Source organism: Equus caballus, chromosome 17, assembly GCF_041296265.1.
Source record: "Equus caballus isolate H_3958 breed thoroughbred chromosome 17, TB-T2T, whole genome shotgun sequence".
Taxonomy (NCBI): Eukaryota; Metazoa; Chordata; class Mammalia; order Perissodactyla; family Equidae; genus Equus; species Equus caballus.
The window spans coordinates 41,425,841-41,451,990 of record NC_091700.1 but is presented as its reverse complement, the minus strand read 5'-3'; the positions used below and the strand labels follow the sequence as shown (position 1 = coordinate 41,451,990).

At 40.4% G+C, this 26,150-nt stretch overlaps 1 long non-coding RNA gene across 2 annotated transcripts in view; it reads left to right on the top strand.

The window, feature by feature from the left end:
* The window catches only part of LOC111768581 (uncharacterized), a 186,888-nt gene that overhangs the window by 36,093 nt on the left and 124,645 nt on the right, over window positions 1-26,150 (top strand). For both annotated transcript variants that reach the window (XR_011427727.1, XR_011427726.1), the window contains one exon: window positions 17,916-17,975. This is a non-coding gene — a long non-coding RNA (uncharacterized lncRNA). The remainder of the gene's footprint in view (window positions 1-17,915; window positions 17,976-26,150) is intronic.

Here is a 26,150-nt window from a genome sequence, read left to right as displayed (position 1 = left end):
CTCTCCACATCCTCTTCAACATTTGTTGTTTCCTGTCTTGTTAATTATAGCCATTCTGACCGGAGTGAGGTGATACCTCATTGTAGGTTTGATGTGCATTTTCCTGATAGCTGATGATGTTGAGCATCTTTTCATATGCCTGTTGGCCATCTGTATATCTTCTTTGGAGAAATCTTTGTTCAGATCTTTTGCCCATTTTCTAATTGGATTGTTGGTTTTTTTGTTGTTGTTGAGCTGTATTAGTTCTTTGTATATTTTGGATATTAACCCATTATCTGATATATGGTTTGCAAATATCTTCTCCCAATTGTTAGGTTGTCTTTTCGTTTTGTTGATGGTTTCCTTTGCTGTGCAGAAGCTTTTTAGTTTGATGTAGTCCCATTTGTTCATTTTGTCTTTTGTTTCCCTTTCCTGGTCAGACATGGGACTTGAAAATATGCTGCTCAGACTGATGTCAAAGAGCATGCTGCCTATGTTTTCTTCTAGAAGTTTCATGGTTTCGGGTCTTACAGTCAAGTCTTTAATCCATTTTGAGTTGATTTTTGTGCATGGTGTAAGGGAATGGTCTACTTTCATTCTTTTGCATGTGGCTGTCCAGTTTTCCCAACACCATTTATTGAAGAGACTCTCCTTTCTCCATTGTATGCTCTTGGCTCCCTTGTCGAATATTAGCTGTCCATAAATGTGTGGGTTTACTTTTGGGCTCTCAATTCTGTTCCATTGATCTGTGTGTCTGTTTTTGTGCCAGTACCATGCTGTTTTGGTTACTATGGCTTTGTAGTATATTTTCAGATCAGGGAGTGTGATACCTCCAGCTTTGTTCTTTTTCTCAGGAATCCTTTGGCTATTCGGGGTCTTTTGCTGTTCCATATAAATTTTAGGATTCTTTGTTCTATTTCTGTGAAAACTGTTGTTGGAACTTTGATAGGGATTGCGTTGAATCTATAGATTGCTTTAGGAAGTATGGACATTTTAACGATGTTAATTCTTCCAATCCAAGAGCACGGAATATCTTTCCATTTCTTTGTGTCTTCTTCGGTTTCTTTCAACGCTTTATACTTTTCAGTGTACAGATCTTTCACCTCTTTGGTTAAGTTTATTGGTAGGTATTTTATTCTTTTTGTTGCAATTGTAAATGGGATTGTATTATTTATTTCTCTTTCTGCTACTTCGTTGATAGTGTATAGAAATGCAACCAAATTTTGTACTTTGATTTTGTATCCCGTGACTTGACTGTATTCCTTTATTGTTTCTAAAAGTTTTTTAGTGGAATCTTCAGGGTTTTTGAGATATAAAATTATGTCATCTGCAAAGAGTGACAGTTTCACTTCTTCCTTTCCAATGTGGATCCCTTTTATTTCTTTTTCTTGCCTGATTGCTCTGGCTAGGACTTCCAATACTATGTTAAATAAGAGTGATGACAGTGGGCATCCTTGTCTGGTTCCTGTTCCTAGAGGGATAGCTTTCAGTTTTTCTCTATTGAGAATGATATTTGCTGTGGGTTTGTCATGTATGACCTTTATTATGTTGAGGTATTTTCCTTCTATACTCATTTTATTTAGAGTTTTTATCATAAATGGGTGCTGTATCTTGTCAAATGCTTTCTCTGCATCTATTGAGATGATCATGTGATTTTTATTCTTCATTTTGTTAATGTGGTGTATCTTGTTGATAGATTTGCAGATGTCGAACCATCCCTGCACCCCTGGAATGAAACCCACTTGATCATGATGTATGATCTTTTTAATGTATTGTCGTATTTGATTTGCTAGTATTTTGTTGAGGATTTTTGCATCGATGTTGATCAGTGATACTGGCCTGTAATTTTCTTTTTTTGTGTTGTCCTTGTCTGGTTTTGGTATCAGGATAATCTCGGCTTCATAGAATGAGTTAGGAAGCCTCCCCTCTTCAATTTTTTGGAAGAGTTTGAGAAGGATAGGTATTAAGTCTTCTTTGAATGTTTGGTAGAATTCACCAGGGAAGCCATCTGGTTCTGGACTTTTATTTTTTGGGAGGTTTTTGATTGCTGTTTCGATCTCTTTACTGGTGATTGGTCTATTCAAATTTTCTACTTCTTCTTGGTCCAGTTTTGGAAGGTTGTATGTTTCTAAGAATTTATCCATTTCTTCTAGATTATTCATTTTGTTGGCATATAGCTTTTCATAGTATTCTCTTATTATCTTTTGTATTTCTGAGGTGTCCGTTGTAATCTCTCCTCTTTCATTTCTGATTTTATTTATTTGGGGCTTCTCTCTTTTTTTCTCAGTGAGTCTAGCTAAGGGTTTGTCAATTTTGTTTATCTTTTCAAAGAACCAGCTCTTGGTTTCATTAATTTTTTCTATTTTTTTTTAGTCTCTATTTTGTTTATTTCTGCTCTGATTTTTATTATTTCCTTCCTTCTGCTGATTTTGGGCTTTGTTTGTTGTTCTTTTTCCAGTACCTTTAGATGCACTTTTAGATTGTTTATTTGGGATTTTTCTTCTTTGTTGAGGTAGGCCTGAATTGCTATAAACTTCCCTCTTAGAACTGCTTTTGCTGTATCCCACAGATTTTGGCATTTTTTTTGTCGTGTTTTCATTTTCCTTTGTCTCCAGGAAATTTTTGATTTTTTCATTGACCCAATCGTTGTGCAGTAGCATTTTGTTCAATCTCCACATTTTTCTGGCTTTTCTGGTTTTCTTCCTGTAGTTGATTTCCAGTTTCATACCTTTGTGGTCAGAAAAGATGCATGGTATTACTTCGATCTTCTTAAATTTATTGAGACTTGTTTTGTGGCCTAATATGTGATCAGTCCTGGAGAATGTTCCATGTGCATTTGAAAAGAATGTGTATTCTGTGTTTTTTGGATGGAATGTTCTGTATATATCTACTAAGTCCATGTGGTCTAATGTGTCCTTTAAGGCGAGTGTTTCCTTATTGATCTTCTGTTTGGATGATCTATCCACTGGTGTAAGTGGAGTGTTAAAGTCCCCTACTATTATTGTGTTACTGTCTATTTCTCATTTTATGTCTGTTAATAATTGCTTTATATATTTAGGTGCTCCTATATTGGGTGCATAGATATTTACAAGTGTTGTATTTTCTTGTTGGATTATTCTCTTTATCATTATGTAGTGCCCTTCTTTGTCTCTTGTTACAGTTTTTGTTTTAAAGTCTATTTTGTCTGATATAAGTATTGCTACCCCTGCTTTCTTTTCTTTGCCGTTTGCATGGAATATCTTTTTCCATCCTTTCACTTTCAGTTTGTGAGTGTCTTTAGGTCCGAAGTGTGTCTCTTGTATGCAGCATATACATGGGTCTTGTTTTTTTATCCAATTGGTCACCCTAGGGCATTTGATTGGAGCATTTAGTACATTGACATTTAAAGTAGCTATTGATAAATATGTATTTATTGCCATTTTGTCCCTTTTTTTTTTCTGAGTGTTTTAGTAGTTCTTCTCTGTTTCTTTCTTTTCCTCTTGCTCTCTTCCCTTGTGGTTTGATGGCTATCTTTAGTAATATGTTTGATTTCTTTTGTCTTACTTTTTTCCTGCTTGTTATAGGTTTCTGGTTTGTGGTTACCATGAGGATCCTATTTAATATACTGTGCATATGACAGTCTATATTGAGTTGATAGACTCTTTAGCTTGACCTCTTTCTAAAAGCTCTACTTTTTCACTCCCCTCCTCCCACATTATATGTTTTTCAAATCATATATAGTCTCTTGTTTAGTGTGTGTCTATCCATTACCCTCTTATCATTGAAATAGGTGATTTTAGTACATTTGTCTTTTAACCTTCATATTATCTGCCCAGGTAGTTGATCTGCTGCCTTTACTATATTTTTACCTTACAAGTGATTTTATTGCCTGTTTTTTTTGTTGTTGTTGTTGTTTTGTTTTTTTGATAATTATTTTTTTATCTCTATTTGTGGTCATTGCTTTCCCACTTAAATAAGTCCCTTCAGCATTTCTTGCAGAACTGGTTTCTTGATGATAAACTCCTTTAATTTTTGCTTGTCTGGGAAGCTCTTTATCTCTCCTTCCATTCTGAATGACAACCTTGATGGATAGAGTATTCTTGGCTGTAGGTTTTTTCCTTTTAGCACTTTAAATACGTTGTGCCATTCTCTTCTCACCTGTAGGGTCTTGGCTGAGAAGTCCACTGATAGCCTGGTGGGTTTCCCTTTATATGTCACTTGTGGCCTTTCTCTTGCTGCTTTTAGGATTCTTTGTCTTTAATTTTGGACATTTTAGTTATAATATGTCTTGGCGTGGGCCTCTTTGGGTTTATCTTGTTTGGAGCTCTCTGTGCTTCCTGAACTTTGATGTCTGTTTCCTTCCTCAGGTTAGGAAATTTTCATCTATTATTTATACAAATAAATTTTCTGCCCCTTTGTCTCTCTCTTCTCCTTCTGGGACAACTATAATCCAAATGTTAGCATGCTTGATATTGTCCTAGAGTTCCCTTACACTGTTCTCATTCTGTCTAATTCTTTTTTCTCTTTTCTGTTCTGCTTGGGTGATTTCCTCTAGTCTTTCGTCTAGCTCGCTGATCTGTTCTTCTGCTTCTTCTACTCTGCTACTGAGTCCCTCTAGTGAATTTCTCATTTCCAGTATTGTGGTCTTCATTTCTGATTGTTTTTTTTTTTTTATATATCTTCCAGTTCTTTGCTGATGTGCTCACTGTGTTCATCCATTCTTCTCCCCATATCTGTGAGCATCCTCATGATATTTTGTTTGAACTCTTTGTTGAGTAGGTCACTTGTTTCTGTTTCATTTAGTCCTTTTTCTGGGGTTTTGTCCTATTCCCTTGCTTGGAAAGTATTCCTTTGCCTCCTCACTATGCCTCTTTCTCTGTGCTTATTTCTATGTATTAGGTGAGTTGGCTATGTCTCCTGATCTTGGAGAAGTGGCCTTATGTATGAGATGCCTTATGAGGCCCAGCAGTGTGCTTCCCTCTCATTACCAGTCCATAAGAACCAGGAGTGACCCCTTTGTGGGCTACTTGTGTCTTTCTGCTGTGGCAGGGTTGCTCCCACTGCAGGTACCCAGGGAGTCTAATCTTTCCTTCCCTGGTCAGCTGTTTGTAAATCCAGTTTGGGGAGCCTCAGCACTGTTGGCTACAAAGTCTGTCAGCACACTCCTATTGCAATTTTCCTCTTAATTGGGTTGGTACCCAGTGTAGCTAGTTGCTAGGCTCAGGGGCGTACAGTTGTGATAGGCCTCAGGCCTACAAGGCTGTTGTCAGTTCTCTTAGGAGTACAGCTGAGTGGGGCTGGCCCTTGGCATGGAGGCACTCAATTGTTTCAGGCTTTGGAAGGTGGGGCTGATCCTTTTTATGGCTATTTGTGAAGCACAGGTCTTCTGCCTCTGATAAACCTCACCCCCCCACAGGACCACATACACCGTCAACACAGTCCTGGTCCATGCACACTTCTCAACCCTCTGGAGTGTACCCCGACGCTGCACTGCAGAGGCCCCCAATGCTCCACCAATGCCCCTCACAGTTCACCTGGTCCTCACACAGGCCCTGCCCCACAGAGGCAGACACCTTTGCCTGCCTGTAGAGGATCAAGGCACCCAGTCAATGCAGGCTGACAAGTAGCCTGAGGGCTTGCTGTTAGGTGGGGCTGGTCCCTAGGGCGGGTTCCCTGCCCTGGCTGAACTGGATTAAATTTGTGTCCATAGGGCGGGTTGCCTGCCCTGGCTGAACTGGATTAAATTTATGCTCTAGTGGGCGTGGCAGACCTCTGGGCTAACAGGCCAAGGGATGAACCTCAACGGCCCCCACTGGTGTCCGTATCAACACGCCTCGACCAGCTCAGAACAAAGACCCCCACCGATGTCTCAGTCTCCAGAGAGGTCCCTCTTCTCACCAAGATGCCCCCAGAGCCCACTAGGTGAGTCTCATTTCACCAAAGGACTGTCAGCCTTCTCTCTAGTGATTGTAGTTTGCTGCAATGAGTGAGTTTGTGTGTGGGCCCTTTAAGACCCGAGTCTTTTTGCTTTCGGCCGATAGCTTTTCCGGGGGTATCCTCGCTGCACTTAATAGCCAGCAAAGCCAGACAGTAAGACCCCCATCTCATTTGGGCTGAGTTTGAAGGATGCTTATTGCAGTATTGCCCCGGCTCCGGACCTCACTCCTCCAGGGAGGGCTGCATACCTTAGGGTGGCTCCCGGCTGGCCAGCTGAGAAGCTCCTGCTCCCAAAGGTGGCTTTTACCTCTCCAGCAGGAATTTCTGCCTCTTCTGCCTTAGGACTGTCCCTTGTTGTGGGGGTTCTTTTTATCCAGTTTTCAGTTTTCAATCCGGGGTAATTTTTCCAAAAATTGTTGTAACCTGGTTGTATTCGTGGAAGGAGACGAGTTCAATGTCTGCTCGCACTGCCATCTTGACGAGATCTCCTCTTCAGGTTCTTGAACTCACTAAGCTCTTTCCCATTGCATGCAGGGCTTTTGCACATGTTCTATTTTCACTTTTATAGATAACAGCACATTTATCATATTTCCTTTCAATCACTTATTTCCTACTTTATTACCCATTTCAGGAGTATTTACTACTCCACTTTCAGGAGACATAGTTCATAACTTAAAAAAATATAGTACTACTGGTTTCATCTTCAACCAGCACTATGTTGCATGGCATTTCCCTGTCTTTTCAGGAATAGACAATCATATTTCACTGTTATGGATGTTAGCCGAGGCAAAACTAAAAGAGAAAGGCACATAATAGATCATAATGCCAAATCTCAGTGACGTTCAGACCAGTTATTCTGTTTCCTTGGTTGATAAGACTGATTGACTGTCAATCAGCTTTTTTCTTTCAGAGATTTTCAGAATGTATGTTTCACATTGTTACGCATTGTAGTTCATGAGGATTTTGCTCAGTGTGACAAGGAAGTGGCAATTTGCTCTCTTCCACGCTCTCGAAGGCCTATGGTGCTCTAAAGGAAGTGAAGGACGACTGTTGACCTAGTTAAAGCAGCCTCCCAAGAATGCAAAATGAGACCTGGGGTACACACATGCTCCTCTGTATTTTGCTTCTAATCAGTAATTTTATCAGTAAATAGGATGAAAGCATAGAAGGAATACTTATCAAAAGTGTAAGTGACCCAAAATCATAGAATGAGGATTTGGTCCAACCCACTGATTTTGCAGCTGAGCAATGGCAGATCCTGAGACCAAGCCACTGCACAACTTTAGGAGGTACCATTTTCGTAGACTACGGTGTGAATGAGTGTCTGCTGGAGTTGTTCAATGTGGCACTTCTGTTCACAGAAGTTAAGAGACTTGCCCAAGGTCACTTTATGGTCTCAGGCTGCCACTCTCATATATTTGGGATAGAATCAAGAATTAAACATTTTTGACAGGCTTGAGAGATGGTGAAATCAATGTAAAGCAAAAAGTGTGAAGTATTCAATTTAGATTTTGAAATCAATTGACCCAATCCAAGCTGAGGAAAACCTGACTTGAGAATGTTTAAATTAAAATGGTCTTAGAGAAGAGTTAGTTAGCTACAAGCACTGTGTTAGACCACCCAAAGGCTCTAGCAGTGAAATGGTCTAGTGGAATCCTAGGCTGAAGTAATAGAGATAGAACATCCCAAACCTCTGTATTGGTCAGAACTCAACAGAAATATTGTGTCCAGTTCTATGAGTCATCTTTTAAAAATGGATACCAACAAATCTTTGATCCCCAGGGTCACGTGTGTGGTACCTAGTAGCAACTCAATGGATATTCATTTAGGCTGTTGCTGAACTAACTGTGCTGTATGCAAAGCACCTGGCACATAGTAGGTGCTCAGAAATGTTAGATTTTTCTCCTCTTTCACAAGGAGGGCAATCAGAATGCTACAGGCCCTGGCAAGTATGCTGACTAAAGAAACTTTCAAGAAATTGGGAGTTTTTCTGAATCTTTGAGTTTTCAAAAACTGAGAGCCTGATTTACACTTTTACAATGTATTTTTGTGTGTGTGATTTGCTACAGACATATAGGCCTCTTCTTATTAAGACTTTACTGAAATTGTAGAAATGTCAACCCGTGAGATTTCCCTCCCTCCCTCCCTTCCACCCTCCCTCTCTTCTTTCGATTCCTCTTTTCTTCCTTCCTTCCTTCCTTCCTTCCTTTCCTTCTTCTTTCTATATTTATTGATGGTCCTGGCAATGTGCTAGACTCTGGGAATTCAAAAATGAATAATTTATGATTTTTTTGAGGGACTTACTGTGAAGGGAAGTAGATAGCCACAAAAGCAAAGAAATTACAATATAGTGCAATGGTTGTAGCAATAGAAGCATGTAGAGGCACAGATATAGCAATTCCCTTCAATAAGTACTGCCTGTGAGGATCTACTATGTACCGGGCACTGTGTTAAGCCCTGGGGATACAGCTGAAAACAAGACAGACCCATGTCTTGTGAAGATTAAACAAGTAATTACACGTATGTAAGTGTTCAAGGAGGGGAAGCAAAGGCTACCATGAAACTGAGAGTCAGGAGAAGAGAAAGGGTTCCCTAAAGAAGTGATGTTTGAGCTGAGGCTTAATGAAGCATATGAGTTGGCCAAGCATGAAGAGGAGTCCAGGCAAATGTCACAGATGAGCTGAGTGTTGTTGGATTTTCCTTGAAATCGAATATCTTTCACAATAGGTGATGCTCTTTTGCAAAAGTTGAGTGTGATGATCATTTCAAGTTGCTCTCATATTTGCTGGGAAGAGAAATAACCCAAGAAGCACACACAGTTAGCCAACTTGGAAAGTCGTGTTTGCTTTGGCAGCACTGCTCTTACTTGCAGGCGGAATACAAGGTCTTATCTGTTGTTGTGATTTAAAGGGTTTGGAGCAGACCTGCCACTCTTATATTGAGATTCATTTCTTAGGGTAGCAATTTCTCTCAAGGGCCTCTTGTAAAATGTGTGTACTCTACGAAGATATAACTTCACACGTTAGGGGGAGTGAATGCAATAGATTACATTTCAGAGAAAGAGAAAGGAGAGAAAGGGCAAAAAACTTGTTGAAGTGGGGAGAGTGAACAGAAATTAAGGAGAATGAAGACATTTAAGAGTGTTGTGAGTCCATGGAAAGGGGAGATCTTGGAGGTGGATGGCAGAGTCGTCCAGATTCAAACTGTCTAGAGCTGACCTTGAGAGTTGGGTTAAAAGAAAATGTTGAAAACAGTTTGCGTGAATGCTCTGAATATAGGAGTAGTCTGTAAGGAAGTAAGAATGAAAGATCTGCCTTGCAAAACCCACTCAGTGAGACTTCTCTGGCCACCCCCCGCCCCCCCGCCCCCCAATGGGTTTAATCACCTTTTCTTCTGTACTTGCTCACTTCTTTGTATATATCTCTATTTTTGCAGCTGTTGCATACCGTATCATATGTTTGTGTGCATGTCCTTGTCTCCTGTCCTTCTCTGAACTACTTATTTGAAATTATTTTCTCAGGATTTTCAGAACCTAGCTGAATACCTGGGATTTGGTACTTTTTTGGATGAATTAAGGAAGAATTTTGAGGGAATGCAAAAGGGAAGAAAGATTTAGATAGAGGTTGGACAAAAGATAAAAATGTTGAGGAGAACAGATAGGGAAAGAAGTGTAAGTAAGAAGAGCTAGGACAGCATCAAAAAAGGGCCTGGCCCAGTGGGAGACATCAGAGGCAGTTCCTGAGGAAGTGATATTTAAAGAGGGGAAACCTGAGGGAGCAATCTAGGCAAGGCTGCTGGTGGTGATAGAGGTGATGTAAGAGATAGACAGAAGGTAAAATCAATGAGTCTTTATTATTTCATTCGACAAATGTTATTTTCCAGGCGTTCCTCTAGTTCTGGAGGTGTGACGGTGAATGAGAGAGATCCCAGTCATCAAATGGCTTACATCATAGTGGAGGGAGGCAGATAACAAACAAACATGCGAACAGGACATTTGTTGAAGGTGCCAGAGAGGGAAATAACAAGGATGCCTTCCAGGCTCTAGGTTAGGCAACTGGATGGATACTGGTGCCATTTGCCAATACAGAGAATGCTGAAAGAGGATCAGGTTTGTCCAGGAAGATCATGAGTTCAGTTTTGGATATGGTATTTATAGTTCCTTTGAGATGAGCAAGTGCATCTCAAGTATTCAGTTGTATGTGTGGATTTGAGTTTCAACGTTGTCAGGGCCTGAGATACACATTTTGCAGTCAGTAATGTACAGATGGTAATTAAAGCCACAGGAGTGGATAGAACTGCCCTTGTGACATAAGCAGTGCACTGTACAACTCAAGGGGGAGCCAGTTACATAGACCGTGGTGTGCATAGTGTCTCCTGGAATTGTGCAGGCCATGGATATGGAAAATATGACTTAAGGAAGGTATATGGAGTGAGAAGAAAAGTGAGCTTTTAGGACCAAATATTGAATAACTTCAACATTTAAAGGCCAGGCAGAGAGGAAAGAGCTATTAAGAGAGAGTGAGAAGAAGAAGCGAGGAGCTGGGAGGAAAACCAGGAGAGTGATATCATTGAAACCAAAGGAAGAGAGGGCTTTGAGGGAGTAGTCGTCATGAGGGTCAATTGCTGTTGAGAAATCTAGTGGGATGAGGTCCGGACACATGAGATGTGGACACGCATCTCAGATCTTGGTGGCCTTAGTAAAAATTGTTTTGGTGGAGTGAAAAGGATGGAGTAATAAGGCTAGATTGGAATGAGTTGAGGAGTGAGTGGGAGGTGAAGAAATTAGATGCTTGATGTTTCCTATGATGTGACATTTGAAAATGTCCTTACCCAGCCATGCAGGATGAGCCCCAAGTTGGGGTGATTCAGCTCAGAGGGAGGTGGTAACTTTGCAAGAACCCTAATTTGGAGGTGTCGGGCTTAGTGGTGGTTAGGTTTCTGAGCAATAGGTTTTTCTTCTTCCTCTTCCTCTTCCTCTGACATTTTATTGTCTGGAATATGACATTGATTAGAACAGCAGTGTCAGAAGTGATGACAAGAGAATGTTTTTGGAAAGGGGGCTGGAATTTCCAGCATTCACATTGAATTGATTCTACTCTTATATTTGAACAGCACTAATAAATTGGGAAAATATGGTGCAGACCACACACAACTTTTAGAAGGCCCTTCACTGATGTAAGGAGCAAGTTCCCCAAACCCTTTGTTTAAATACACCTTACTATTCTTGCCCAATGTATCTGTTCCCCTTTAAGGGATATCAATCTTCTGATCATTGACAGCTTGTGATGTGTCTCAGCCTCTTCAATAGAAACACACGTAGAGCTAGTGTTCCCTAGGTGAGAATCAGTTTGGGGGAAGAGTCAAGAGAGCACAGTGGCTTTAGGACACACTTAGTGGGATTGGCAGACCCCCTCTTGCTCTCGTCTGCATGGTTTCTGTGTATTGCCTCTGCCCTTCAGGAGTATCATCCAAGGAGTGTCACCTGCTTTCTGAATCTACAGCATAGAGCTACCCTCCAGAATGCTCTTTAGAAAGAGCCCCAAGAATTCGGATTTATGCAAGTTCAGAAAAGGGTCTTTCAAGTCCATTTTCGGAGACATTTCCAAAGAAATTTAAAAATCTCTTATAGAAAAAAATGGTTTTGTTCTTTATATAGGCTTGAGATAGTTCATTGTCAAAATTCAGTGCATGTTGCACTGTAATTCGCTGGAAGGAAAATATGCTAGCAGCAGCATCTTTGAGCAGGGAGTCTGGCACTAATTAGCGCCTTCTTAATGCCTGTATCTGCCAGATCTAACATGTTTTAACCTTATGCAGCATAGTTGTGACACTGAACGTTACTCTCATTCACACAAAACTTCTGTACTCAGGAATTCACCACTAAGTACATCCAAGCCATGTTAGAAGAGTAGACATATACTTGCTCTTCTAACATGACTCTGCACACACGACGAGTTGATAACCTGAAAAAGTGGAGAATGTATATAATAATGTGAAACAAAGAATTCAAGCTAAGGGGAATATTGTTTTGCTGTTCAAAGGGAGAATAGGAGTCAACAGAATCTTTAATTTCACACACAGGTTCACTGGAGGCAGGTCTGCCCGGCCAGCACTCCCTCAGATTGGAATGAATCAGTGTTTGGAAAAGCTGTGGGGGCGCGACCCCTTCTGACTCTTTGTGAGCAACTGGGAAGCTAATGAGAAAGAGATAGGTCTTGTCTTGAGGAATCCTATTGACAACGTGCCTAACAGAATAAAGGTCAACAGATTTTTATTTTTCAGTCTCTGAATATTTCCATCTATTCTGGACTATGTGTTCCTTTTGGTGTTCTTTATTTTTAGAATGGAAATCTCTCAAGAGTAAAGTGTTTTTCTTTCAAGGAAAGTACCGCAACAACCAGCATGATGGACTCATTCTTGTTCTCACTACAGCATTACTTTTACCACTTGCTTTTCTTGTATTCTCTCTTTGAATGGTCAAATGTCAAGCGTTGCAGGAGTTTCTTGGCACGAAGCCTCTGCTAAGTCAGTGACAGGCAAGCTGTCAGTTAGCTGAACCTGGAACAACTATTGCAGGTTGGTGCTGTTGTATGCTTTAGGGATGACATCCCAATGATACCTCTAAACAGTGTCACAGCCATTTGAAATCTCTCAAGCACTGGTATTGTCATCAAGGAATTCACTGACCAGCAAGTTTGGAACTATCAAGAGATTTTTAAGCAATGTTACATGCATACAGAATAGAGAAGTTAAAGAAACAAAGAAGGAAGGCCCATTCAATATTTTTAAAAATTCTTTTTATGAAAGTGATTATAAAAGTGATACTTACTTATTGCAGACAAGAAAAATGTTCCTTTTGTGGAGGCTGCGTTTTTTATGGTTTGCCTGTGTTCTTGGGCATTGACTTTATGTTGCTGCAGGACAACAGCATCTCACATCACTGCCCTCTGTGCATTGCACCTCTGCTCCAGTTTTCTTTCCTTTCACAATGTGATAAACAAAACCACATGTTATTTGTGTGGTCAAGTTAAACGAAAGAAAATCTCACCAAAATAAAAGAACTACAAGTGAAATATAACAAACCTGGCCTTATTATGGTTTCTCTTTTCTCTCTAAGTTTTTATAGCAAGCTTGAAGAAGCCAATGTAAGCCAGTGGTCATATCTCTGGCCATCTGTTCTTTCTGTGGGCTGCCCCCCAGGCTGGCTTTCAATCCACTGGAGGAAATTTATCCCAAACAACAGGAGTTTTGATTTTCCAAGTTCCTTTTCAACTTCAGAATGGCTTTATTGATGTTGAATATATTTATTCTTTGTGTTTGCACTGATGTTGGAGCTGTCTGTGTGAACAGACTTGACTAAGTTATGAATTATACATTATTCATTCTCCACAATTTCTCTTGATAGCCATTTGCTCTTCCTAAATCCAGTTTATAGAATGCAGGTGTGCCCAACAATGTCACCTGTCTTCAAACATGTTTAAATCTTTCCTGTCTTACACATGCACATACACACGCATGCCACCTTAGAAGAACTCTTTGGCTAATGCCTTTTATGTTTCTTTCTTGCAATGTGATAGAATAAGGTTATTAATATAAGAACACTTCCAGTTTTTAAACCTGTCCCCCTTCATAAGCAGGATCTTTCTTTTCTGTGCCTGGGGGAAGAGAGGTGAACTATCCAATGGGCACCTGGGGGCAAGGGCTGGAAGAGCATTTGGGGTTAAGTACTGGGGAGAGAGGTTTGGGAGCCATTTTAGTATGCGGAGGCAAAAGAGGGACAGGGAATAGGGTGATATTAAGAAGTGTAATTGGGGGGCCCGGCCCCATGGCCTAGTGGTTAAGTTCGTGTGCTCTGCTTTGGCGGCCTGGGCTCACAGCTTCAGATCCCGGGCATAGACCTACACCACTCGTCAGCCATGCTGTGGTGGTGACCCATATACAAGATAGGGGAAGATTGGTACAGATGTCAGCTCAGGGCAAATCTTCCTAAAAAAAAAAAGAGTGTAAATGGGATCTATGTATATCTTTCATGATGTTTGCATTATTTTGAAATGATATTTGGTTTCATGATTTGAGATTCAACCACAAGGATGGTAGTCTTATACGTCTTATAGAAATAAATCTTGTATCTGCCCTTGATGTTCATTTTAACCACATTGCATGGAGTAAATGCATTTTATGGTGCTTGTGGGAATGAGTGGGGTAGAGGGCTCACATATGCCATGCCTTGAACTTTGATCCTGCAGGTCTGTGTTTACCACTACAAATCCCTGGAGCCATGCCGCCACGTTTACTCCCATGCTCTGGTCTGTCCCCCCTGCAGGCTTCCATAGAATTGTGTTAGTACCAGGAGAATAATACTGAAGCATGCTTCTGAACCCTCCAAACTATGTGCTGTGAGCAACACTTGACCACTGTGTGAATGGAGGGGGCCATCTCCCCTCTATGTGTTCATGTGTTCTGAGTGGCCCAATTCTTCCCTGACATAGGGGTTGGCACCAAGCTCTGGAAATGCTCTGATTAAAGAATCCAAGTAGGCACCATTCTTGCCTTCCTGGAGTTCATAGTTAAACCCTAAACTGTGACCCATGGTGGCCCCAAAATAGAGGGCACCCCAGTTATTGATTCTTAGGTTGCTCTTTGACATCACTGTCCTTGGTGACAGTCCCTTCCATCTTCACATCCTTTGCAGTACCTCTTGCCTCCCTTGCCACCATGTCTCTTTGGTGTAGCATGCTTGGTTAGCTGTTTAGAGGAAGAAGTTATAAGACTTCCTGTGGTTGCTCGCAACGTATAGATGATTGACATATATGGCACATAAATATATAACGTATATGTATATGTGTGTTCACACATACACTACACATTGTTTTGGTATGGAGTGGGGAGAAGAGGTGTTTCATATATATTTATAAATATTCATATATATATTGATAATACTGATATTTTGTATATCAATATATTTCAATATATATTTATATATAGTTATAAATAAATTTTCTTATGTTTTCTCTCCTATTTTCCATCTTTGTTTTTTTGTTGTACTTTCTTGGAGATTTCTTGAATTTTAACTACTAGCCCTTTTAATGAGTTTTTCATTTCTGCTGTCACATTTTTAATTTCTCAGACTTTCTTTTGTTCTCCAAATACTTTAAAAAATCACATTCTTTTTTTTTCATAAGTGCAATATTCTCCTTTGCTTCTCTGAGGTCATTACTGATAGATTTTTTTTTTTGAAGCTTTCATTTTCCTGCACAGTCTGTTTCCTCCAGGGTGCTTTTTTCTCTTTGTTTATTTTGTATTTGTCTTTCATAAAAGAAGTTCTCCTCCAAAATCTGGTGTCCTTAATTGCCTGTTTATATGCAAAAATGGGGCATCAGAAGGAGATTGGAAACCCTTCTGTGTGTATGTGTGGTACACTTGAGAGTAAGGTGGCTGTGCTGTTTGAATTTCTGATGTTAATAACTTTAGGTTTTCCCTTGCGCTGGTTGGAGAAGGCTTGTCCCACCTCATGCCAGAGGGTATAAGCCTGACTGTTAGTGTTATGGGAGCTGAGTGAGAGAAGAACCTGGGAGTCTCGCCATCTTCCTGTTTTTGCTTCATGTTCCTGTTTTCAGTACGGTTCCCCACCCTCAATGGTGCCAGTTGTCTCGCCATCCAGAGACCTGTCTTACCCTCTCTAGAGAATAAGCCTTTGTCATCTGGTCGGGGGGTGGTAGTGAGGGGGGAGGATCTGAAAACTTTTAAAGAAATCTGTTTTAGCCTGTCCTTCTTCCCTATTTCCAGAGATGCCTAAGCCTTTGGAGGTTCTGAGGTATAAATTAGATGGCTTCTGGGCTTTCCCCGAATGCCAGACTATGATTCAGCTTTCTTTGCTCTGTGATGTCAGTTACCATTTTTTCATCAGCTTTGTAATTTCCAAAATTTTTTTGCTGTTATCACCTTTCCCATCTTCACATTTATGCTTGTGGGCTTATGCCTTTAAGAAAATCTCTATTGTTACTTTAGTAGGGTTTTGAGATGGAGCAGAGTCGTAAGTGTGAATCTAGGCCATCATTTTTAACAGAAATCCTTTTCCAGGGATTTCATTTGTGTCCCCTCTACCCCCCTGTTTTTTGCTAGGCTGACACCATGCTGTGCCCTCTAAGATGGGGGCTTGAATATTGAATCAAGCTCATGCAAATATTTCCACCTCAAGGTGAATTATTTTCAACTGGTTTCTCACTTCAATTCCTCAAACCAATACATTCTAATTGAGTTGTTGCACTTATCTTTCAGACATGGCTCCAGAAGTCTGAATTCTAGCCATAGACACAGCTTAGGCTCAAATTGGAACCCCTTCCATCATCATAGTCTTCTCTCTCACCAGAGGAGTCAAGGGTGGCCTGTTCAAATTGGTCACGGTGTTACACTATTGGTTCATTAATAAGAGTACATTTTTCCTTGTGTGAGCATTAAAATTCTAGTTATGGGGCACTGTAGAGAATTGCATATTTTGGGCTCACTAGGAACCTGGTTGGAGAGATTCTTATTTTCTAGAATATTTATTTCAAAAGGTACCTTGCTTTGACAGGAGTATCATGCTAAATATTGAGTTATACACTACAGCTATAAATATAGTTATTTTCTGAATTGTATTGTCAAAGAAACATATTTGTTGTCATGAACATTTTTTTTTGCCTTGGGTGGCTGGTGATATAATACAGTTTTAAGAAAACAAATAATATAACATCTAGAGAGATCTATATAAAAAATTAAGACTATCAACTCCAGCACTTATAGCCTACAGAAATCTTGTTCCTTTGTATGACATAAAGTTGCCAAAAAGAAGTCCAGAGATGTTTCATCTTAATGTTTTCATATGTACAGCAAAAGATTATGAATGTTTCCAAGATGTTAGTGTGTTTCATTGAATTTCACAGCTTTGCATCCCAAGTCAGGAAGCTGTAGTGGAGTTGTGCTGATACACAGCGCTGAATGCCAGCACATTCATATGTTGACACATATGCTAAACCAAGAGTCAAGACTCTAACACTCAGATGCATCACATCCTGGGAATTTCTCATCTAAATTCAGAGCTGAGGTGGCCCCTCCAGGCCTTTCCTAAACTTCCCCTCTAGCTATGAGTTCCATGATGAGACTAATCATTTTACAATCTCAGGTTAACAGCACTGTCCATGTAGTTGAGACATGACACTTGATAAATTTCCAAGGCCTAAGGTCAGAATAGTAAACCATGGAATGTAGTCATTGTGCTGGGCAAGGTTTTTGTCTGCCTGACATCTCTGTGAGTACCATTCCTTCCCAATTCTCAGGCCTTGAGGTTCTGATGGGGCTGACTCCAACCTCTGGATGCAGAGGCGGGCACATGACCCAGGCCGGGACTATGAAGGTACTCCACCCACTCAACTGCAGTGATGACTCAGGAGTGGACACCTAACTCAGCCCGCTTGTCCTGTCCTGCCCTGGAGCTCTTGCTGGATCTGTCCAGGATGAGGTGCAGTCTTTCTGCTGGCTCATTAGCTGTAAGGATAGTATAAGTCTAAAGCTGCCACTGGCCCTCTTTGCTAATCCTGAGGAGAGACAGTCTGAGAAAGAGGTCAACACAGAGGAAGCAGGGCTAAGGGATGGAGAAAAAGGGGCAGATCCCTGATGTTATTCGTACCCCAGTAATAACTAAACTAGGAATGCCCCTGGACTTTCTAATTACGGGATTTCAAAACATTCTCCTTTAAAAAATGGTGGTTTAATTGGATTTTGATATCTGTAACTGAAAGTCTTCATTAATATGGGTTATACTGGTCTTCATCAACTGTAATTTTTCTGCCAAGATGTAGACATCGGTCAGATTTCAGATGGCAGTCAAGTTGAATTATTCAGCTTGGCTCTCTGTATTGATGCATTTAACTTAATATTTGCTGAATCTCCACTTTGTACTGTGTGGACCGCTGTGAACCAGTAACAATGAACTGATGTTATAGCTGTGAAAGATTCACTTTGGCAAATTGTTTTCCTTCTAGGGCCTGGAGTCCTTCCCTGTAAAATGATGATGGAACTACCTAGCTCATAGAGACACTGTGGTAAGTACTTCCCATAAATCCTTCAGAACTCCTGAATATACTTAATTGGAGTAGCAAAAATGATTTTACTGTCATTATAAGATGCCTGTTAATCTTTCAATTGATCAAAATGTCGTAAGAATTTTCTCAAACTTTATCTGATTCTAAAAAGATTTGTCTAAGTAGATTTTCCAGTATAAAATCTGAGAAAAATCCAATAGTTTTCCAATAGTTTTATTCTTTTGTTTGCTCAGGTTACAAATATGATTTATTTATTAAATGTCTATAGCTAATATTCTAGGGTTTTGGTATAGCAATTCTTAAAATATTTTACAAAAATAGTTTTAGGAATAATACCAATAATAACTGATTATTGTTAATGACAGTTGTTAGGGTCTCCAAAGAGTACACATACCAAAAAATCAAATATATTTCAGATATTAATTGACTTGCCAAATTCTCTTCTCACTTTTCTTTCTCTGTGACGTATAACTAGAATTCTTCCCTGTCTACCTTAAGTTGATCCTCTGTCCTTCTACCCTGTTATTCTTTTTTTGTAAAAAAATAGCTTTATTAGGATATAATTCACAAAACATAAATTTCACTCATTTAAAATGTACAATTCAATGGTTTCCACTCCATTATTATTATACAGAAAATAAACTGTATTCTGTTTATTTCCTTCATTGCACTTATCAAAATTTGTAATTAGCTATTTATTTATTGTTCATGCAAAATCTCCCAATTTTGTGAGAAAAAGTTATGTATGCCTTGGAAAGACAAAGAACAAAAGAAATACAGGATTTGATGAGTTTTACTTCCTTAAATTTTTTTTCTGTTTTCTACAGTTGCTACAATGAGTATAAATTTTCTTTTTATTATCAGAAAATGGAAGTCATTTTACTTTTAGGACGACAATATGGGTGAATCTTAGCAATATAATGTTAAACTGAAAAGAAGTTCCAAATAAGAACAAACAACATGACATACTTTTTATAGTATCAAAACAACCAAAGTGAAAATATAATTTTTGTGAATGAGGACCAATGGAATAAACTGTACAAAACAAAAGCAAGGGTGTGCTGAACACGGGATTTAGAATGATAGCTATTTCAGGTGGGTGAAGCCAGAGAGATAGGATGGGGGAGCCATATAGTTAGAGAGAGGTTATTGTTCAGAATCTAGCTTTTGTTTCTTTTGTGGGTGTTTATAATATTATTAAAATGAAGAGAGAGAGAGAATGAATAGATGGACGGATAGATAGATAAATAGATAGATAGATAGATAGACGGATGCAGGCCATATTTAAAAAACAGTCTTCGGTTTCCTTCTTCAAGTGCCTGTCTTGCAGATTACAGCACTTGGCAAGTAAATCCTGTCCCTAGGAAGTTCTGGAGTCACCAAGGCTAGAATTACAGGCCCAGTACCACCCAACTGTATCTCCATGTCCTCCTTCCTCTGTGAAGAGCCAGAACAGGAGTATGAGGTGGCACAGGAGAGGGCTGACCCTCAGCCAGGATGTCCTTGTGTGGCAGGCCTGTCTGTGTCTGTGCTGTTGATTGGGTGCCCATTCTGATTGGCTGGGACCCTGTCCTAGTTGTTCAGTGTTTCCAACATTTCCCCTGGTGTGGGCAGAGCTACCCAAGGTCATTCATTGACCTGCCAGTCAGCCACATTCACAGGCAGCAGCACAACCACAATCAACTTGTACTTGGGTTGATAATTACAAAGAGGGGGAGCAAAGGAGATAATTGTAGGTTCAAAGAGATTGTGCCTTTTTTGTGGTCAGTTAGATCTGTACGTGAAGAATTTCAAGTCAGAAAGTGGCTCCACATTTCATGGTGCTCCCGATGGCTGCTCAGCTCTATTTTCACAGTATTTCCGAACATGAGCTATGTCATCAGCTCCTGTCTCTGCTACTCATTTTAGACACATATGTTACATGAAAAAGATTTCTGAAGAGAGGAAGTAGAAAGATGACAAAATTCCCTTTGATAAATCCTTCCAAATATGGAACCAGGCATCTGGAATGGTCCTTGGAGAGCTCTCACTTAGCGCCCCTCCCAACACAGACATAAGACACAGGCTTCCAGGGTCTCAGAGCTCTGCCAGCAGTGGCAGGTCACCAGTAGGACCCCAGTCCCACCTCCCATCCCAGCGTGCTTTTCACTATACCACCCGGTTTATAGCACGTCTGCATGTAGAGAAATATGGTTTGTAAACTTCCCAATTATTAATTTCATGAGTTTTACACTGCCTAATTTCAAAAAGAATTTCAAATAGTTTATAAAGTTATAATACCCTAAAATACAGGGGGGAACAAAGATAAAGTGGTTGGAAACCACTTGGAGGTAAGAACCGGGATGAATTGGTTTCTGTGATGGGGCATGGGTATATGGAGCATATGGGTATCCTAGCATCCCAGGCAAGTAAAAGTTTGGGAGTATCTTCATATTTGTGCCAAAAAGTGGTGAAAAAGCATGCAGAAACACAAACATAGTAAAGGCTCACTTTACCTAACAGAAATATAACTGAAAATTTGTCTGAATGTCAACACAAATTCTGCTTTGCATTAGTTATTCATCCAGGGTCTGCAGACTTAAAAGGAGAAGTCCTGTTTAATTTCTTGAAAACTTTCCCTCTTAGGGTCCAGGATACTGGGGCATCTGACAGGACAGTCCTTGTCATCATGGGGGAGGTTGTAAGGTGGGAGAGGCAAGGCCCTCTCTGTTTTATAGGCTCGTGCTAGTGGAACCGTCTCCATCCCTCCCTCCCCTGTTGTGGAGACTCACTGCAAAACTAGAAGGACAGAAAGGGAGGAGATATGTGGTTAAGTTTCTAGATAAAACTGTGACACATGCTGGTGAGTAGTGGGAGCTGTGATGTTGGGTTATCCAGAGTTGTGTTGAAGTGGTATCTGCTGTTGTTGTGGACTTCACCTGTTTTCTGTCTTCTCTTGTGAGCTGAGCTGGTATAAAGACAACAGGTCTGCATTACACCTGGTTTATTCCTGCGGCAGCAGTGGTGCCTTTTACTCTGAATCCTGGGAATCACTGTCTCTTCCCTGCTTAGTAACGTAAACCATTCTAATAAAATTTTTTTCACCTGTGGTGTGTTTAGAGCTGGTGTTAGCTCCTTGGTTTGATTCTCCAAGATAACGTTTACATCTTAGCAGGAATCTTTGAGGGTCTTATTCCAAAGGAGAATGCGGTATGGGAATTTCAGGATGATGGAGGAAGTAGTTTGTGGGTAAGGGATTTTGAAGCCACACCAAGTAGTTCTCCGCTTCTACTTGGCAGAAAGCGTTCTGGGGGAGGAGGTGCCGACGGTGCCTGCTCTTGCATAAGGCGGTCTTTATTCCTCCCAGAGCAGGAATTCCCTTTACTCTCTCAGTCCGTGTTCTTTGATGGCCATAATTTTAGGTAAATGAAACCTTTTTGTACATTTTCAGAAACCTCCGAAGTTTGGATTATGCCAGGGCGTCAGCTTTTCTACAGGCTGAAGCTGAGCTGGGGTTGGGAGATAGCCCTGAAATGATAGCGTTATCTCTGTTAACACCAGGCTGTCAGGCTCTGGATCCACCATTCACAGACTCCTTCATCCTGGAGAAGATTCCCAGCTTAGTATGGTTTGGTGACCTGTTTGGGCATCCACTGAGTCCTACCCAGTGGTTCCTGCAGTGTGTCTGAGGTGTGCTCCCCTAAGAGGCTCTGGACTACGGAAATTATGTTTGCAGCCAGAGAATTTATAATTTGTGACATATGGCCAGTCTTTTTTTAGCAGCTTTCCTTCTTTCTTTTGCATTTTCCCACACCCACTCCCACTTACTCTTGGCTGCCCTCCCAGTACCTTCTCACCACTAGGGACTTACATTAATAGGCAGATTTCTGTAGGCTCTGAGAGGGAGCCCCCCATTGCATTATTTGCCTCTTGCTTTCTTTTAATTATTATTATTTTTTACATTACTGTTCCTTTACACTTGTAGATTAAACATTAAATAGGAGTTGAGGATATAGTCACTGGGCCGGGAAGAGGCATCTACATTCCTTGATGGCTCCAGGGTGGAGCAGACAACAGGACAGCACAGGAGTTGTGAAGGTTGCAGTCTGTGGCTTCTGCAGAGAGGTATGTGGAATGGAGGGCTGAGGTGAGAGGCTGAGTGACAGGGATGAAAGAGCACGGTTTTTGGAGTTGCACAGACCTTCACTGGAATGCTAGCTCAGCTGCTGATTGGCTATGTGGCCTTGGGCAAGTTACCTGACATCTCCAAGCTTCAGTTACCTTTACTTTGTCTGTAAAGTGAACTTAAAAGGTTACTATGATAATCAGATGAGATGATGGATATGAAAGTACTTAGCGGCACATATAAGGCACTTTGCAAATATTCTTTTCTCTTTCCTTTCGTTATGAGGGAATGAGGAAAAAAAGCTAAAAGACGTGAAAATCCCCATGTTCTATTAATAACAGCTCCCACTTTTCTTTTCCATAATATTTTCATAATGCTTTAAACCATATGGGTAATTGTTTCAACATTTAATTTTTCCATGGAATTATTTAATTACGTTTATGACAGGTACATATTTATTTTGAGTGTGTCAGTGGAAACATTAATTTATTCTAATGGATTTACAACATGGGCAGATATTTTTTCACCGTTAACTTTGTGGTGATAAAAACTATGCAGCCTGCCATAGATTTATCTTGCTTCAATCATTTTTTAATCAAAACGAATTCCTGGAAAGTCTAGATAAGGGTCCCCCTAGAGGAAAGGAGTAAGAAGATTTTCTCTGAAAACTATATTTCAGCCTGATAGTTTATCAGTCCGGATGGCTCCCACTTTTGCCCTCAAGTGTTAGCAGAGGATGCTTGGTGGCCATTTTCTCTTTGTGGGGGTAGGGGCATAGTGGTGGAAGAGAAGTAATGAGATTAGAGATTTATTTTTCTAAAGAAAATGATCATTCTACACATCTGGAGAGTGGTACAATCATTTGTTTGGCTCCCAGATGCAGCCCACACTTCTGTGAAGACCCTCTGCCTGCCCTGTCTTCATTGTCTTCAAAGGGATTTCTTTCGAAATGAGGTAATAAGGTTCACTTCCACAGCCTGCCCTGATTAATGCCTCCAGACTGGTTGGCTGGTCCCAAGTGGCGGATGAGCATGGAATTCCCCATTTAGGACTCTCAGGTTTTAAACATTCAAAATTACAGCACATAAAACACATGCCTTTCATCACCTGTATTTTCCCATCAGCTCATGCCTTGGGAGTTTAGGTCAACCTTTCAGTTATAACCAGGGTTTGAAACAAACAATGAAAGCTTCCTAACAGTTCTTTCTGAAATTTGTTCCTCATTAAATTTTTAAATTTTCATTTAAAACTTTAAAATTTTCATTTATTTATTGATGGGGGCCCAGGGTCAGGGGGACTGAAGCATAAGGCTTGCCCAGGAACAGTAATTGCAAGAGGATTCTAGGCACAGGTAGTTGCAGATTATAAATACTTTAGCAATTAGTGTTTTCCACCCAATGACTTAAAACTGAAAAAAAAAAAAAAAACTCCACCTGCTGAAAGACATTACAAAATAAGGACAGGCTGATAAATCTTGCATAAAAAAAATCTCGTTCTGGGAAAAGCTTCACCCTTCTCATTCTTAGTCATAATAAGACAAGGCAATAATTTAAAAAGTTTGTGTGCACAGTGATACACATTTCTCCATGAAAAATCTACAAAAACTACTAAGTAAACACATGGAGAACTATAAGAACCCTACCCTGAGCTATTAAGCACACATTTAGGTCTATCTCATATATAAATTAAATATTCCCCAGAAGGACACAGTGATAGCTATGTTTAGAGCTTAAAATGGGACTATTTATGTTCAAATGAGATAAACACTGACATTAAAAGGTTATTGACCAACATTTATCTCACTTTCTATGGACTTTACCTAATAAGAATGGTTTGACCCTTAACTTTGAGGAGGTAATTTGAGTGGTGTTAGTTTTTTAAAAATAATTATGAATGCTTTATCACAAACATATCATTTCTTTAAACATATGATTTCAAATGGTTTCCCATTTAATCTAACTACATGTCTTATGATCATTTATGATTTCAAATGGTTTATCTTTAACTATATGTCTTATGCACAAGATGTTTATTTTATGGGAGTGTAACAGAGAAAATCAAGGGCAAATATGATTTTATTTATGGAAATTTGCTTTCTCCCCAATAACTTTCAGTTATGTTTCTGCATGTTGTACTTACTCCCAACTAGGGTGGGAGGATGAGGAAAGAAAAGCTGGCCTTCTGAGTGCTTGCAGATCAAAGCTACCACCTTGTGGCAGGGTCTTCTCCCACCTGAGCTAGGTGGAGCTCTACTAGCAAAGGCCCAGGGCAGCTTTGTTAGCCCTAGAATACCCTTCTATAATTCTGCCATGAGGCTACGTCTGCAAGCAGGCCGAGAATGCTCTAACTTTGTCCACTCAGGTGTTTAGTCAGACACCTGGCCTCGCTGAGCCTCCGGGCCAGACCCCCAGGGGACCCATGGTGAAACCACAGCCTGAGAGTTGCTGCACCCAAAATGCAAAACCGTCTTCTCAGATCATCTATGTGGACAAAGCTGAGAGTTCAGGAAAGAACTAAAGAAAAGGTAAGCATGCAGGCAGTTTTCATCAAGCTAAAGCTTCCAGATGTATTCCAAGTCAGCCTGAGCTATTGAAGTGATTGGGGCCACTAAAAGAATTTACGTAGGAGCTTTTTTGAAGGGCAAAAATTAAAAAGCAGTGCTGAAGGCAGTCTAGGGAATCTAATGGTTCTCAAAAAATTGTGCAACACTGCAAGCAGTCAGTCTAAGTGTGTCAGACGAAGTGCTTTTTTGAATTGTAACTGGCTCCTTAAAAAAACAAGTTTCTTGGGGGGGTTGGGTAAGGGAGGATCAAAATGTTCTTTCATTTCATTTCAGTGGGAGAGGAGAGAAGAAACGCTGGCCAAAATGCCTAAAGATGGAAGAAAATGGGGGGGAGGTGGTTGAGGATATGGAAGTGTAACTGCCTTGAGGAAAGGGATACTTACTCAGAGATGAAAAATTCTGACTTGCCCTTGGAGGGAGTACACACACACACACGCATATATGTTTGTGCATGTGTGTGTGTATTTTATATATATATATATTTTGTATATATATATGTATTTTATCTTTGTATGACTTTCTCCTATATACCACCCATGACCAAAAATAATTTGAGATGGATTGTTTTTGTCCAGGCCAGTCTTGGAGTAGGGTAGAACTTAGATGACCAACAGCGGTTGCAGTCTGATGCTGTTCTCTTCTGGCCTGAGACTAGATAATTGGGCTAAGTGATGAATCCAGGCCTGAGGTGGGGGCAGGGGAGGGGGTGAGAAGGAGAAGGAGATGGCACCACCTGCTGGTGCTAAAGGCGCTCCTTTAGTAGCCCCATAGAGTTGGGGTGTGTGTGTGTGTGTGTGTGTGTGTGTGTTGGACAGCATAAGACAGGGTGGCTGGTGGTAACAAACTTCCTCCTCCTCCTGCACACATTCTCCTGGGGCTTTAGGCTGCCATTTTTGGTAGTGGTTCACCTTTGTTCTTCCTCCCCAGGGAACATCTTTACCTTCTGTTTACTGCTGTTTTTTCTGGTTAAAATTTTGGCTCCATTGAATGAGATCGATCTTAATGTTCATTCACATTAGATTTTACCTGTATTTGCCTATTTGCACACATTGCCTCTGTGTGTGTGTGTGTGTGTGTGTGTGTGTGGAGGGGCACACATGTATGTTTGCATTTGTATCAGGAAAGATACATTCAGTGATTTGCTCTGTGTTTACACCCCTTAGAGAAGATGCTGAGTTTCATTACTTAAATTTAGTGGGGAGATAAAAATGGGCCCTCTGTGGGTTTAGACAAGGTAGAGGGCCAAACAAAAGTTTTTTCTTTTATAACTTGCCAGCAACCTTCTCTAATTAGGAGGTGGAATAAAATCGTGAGCTCTTGTTCTTTCCTTACATTACTAAGAAGGGGAGACCTAACAGATCTACTAGCATTGAAGATCTTTGAAGATCTTTGAAGATCTCGTGCCTTAATACAAAAGAATGACTTACAGTAGAACAGTTATGCTAGGTAGAGAGGGTTTCAGGATCCTTCAAATCAGGTATGGTATTTATCACCTGCTGGTCCCAAG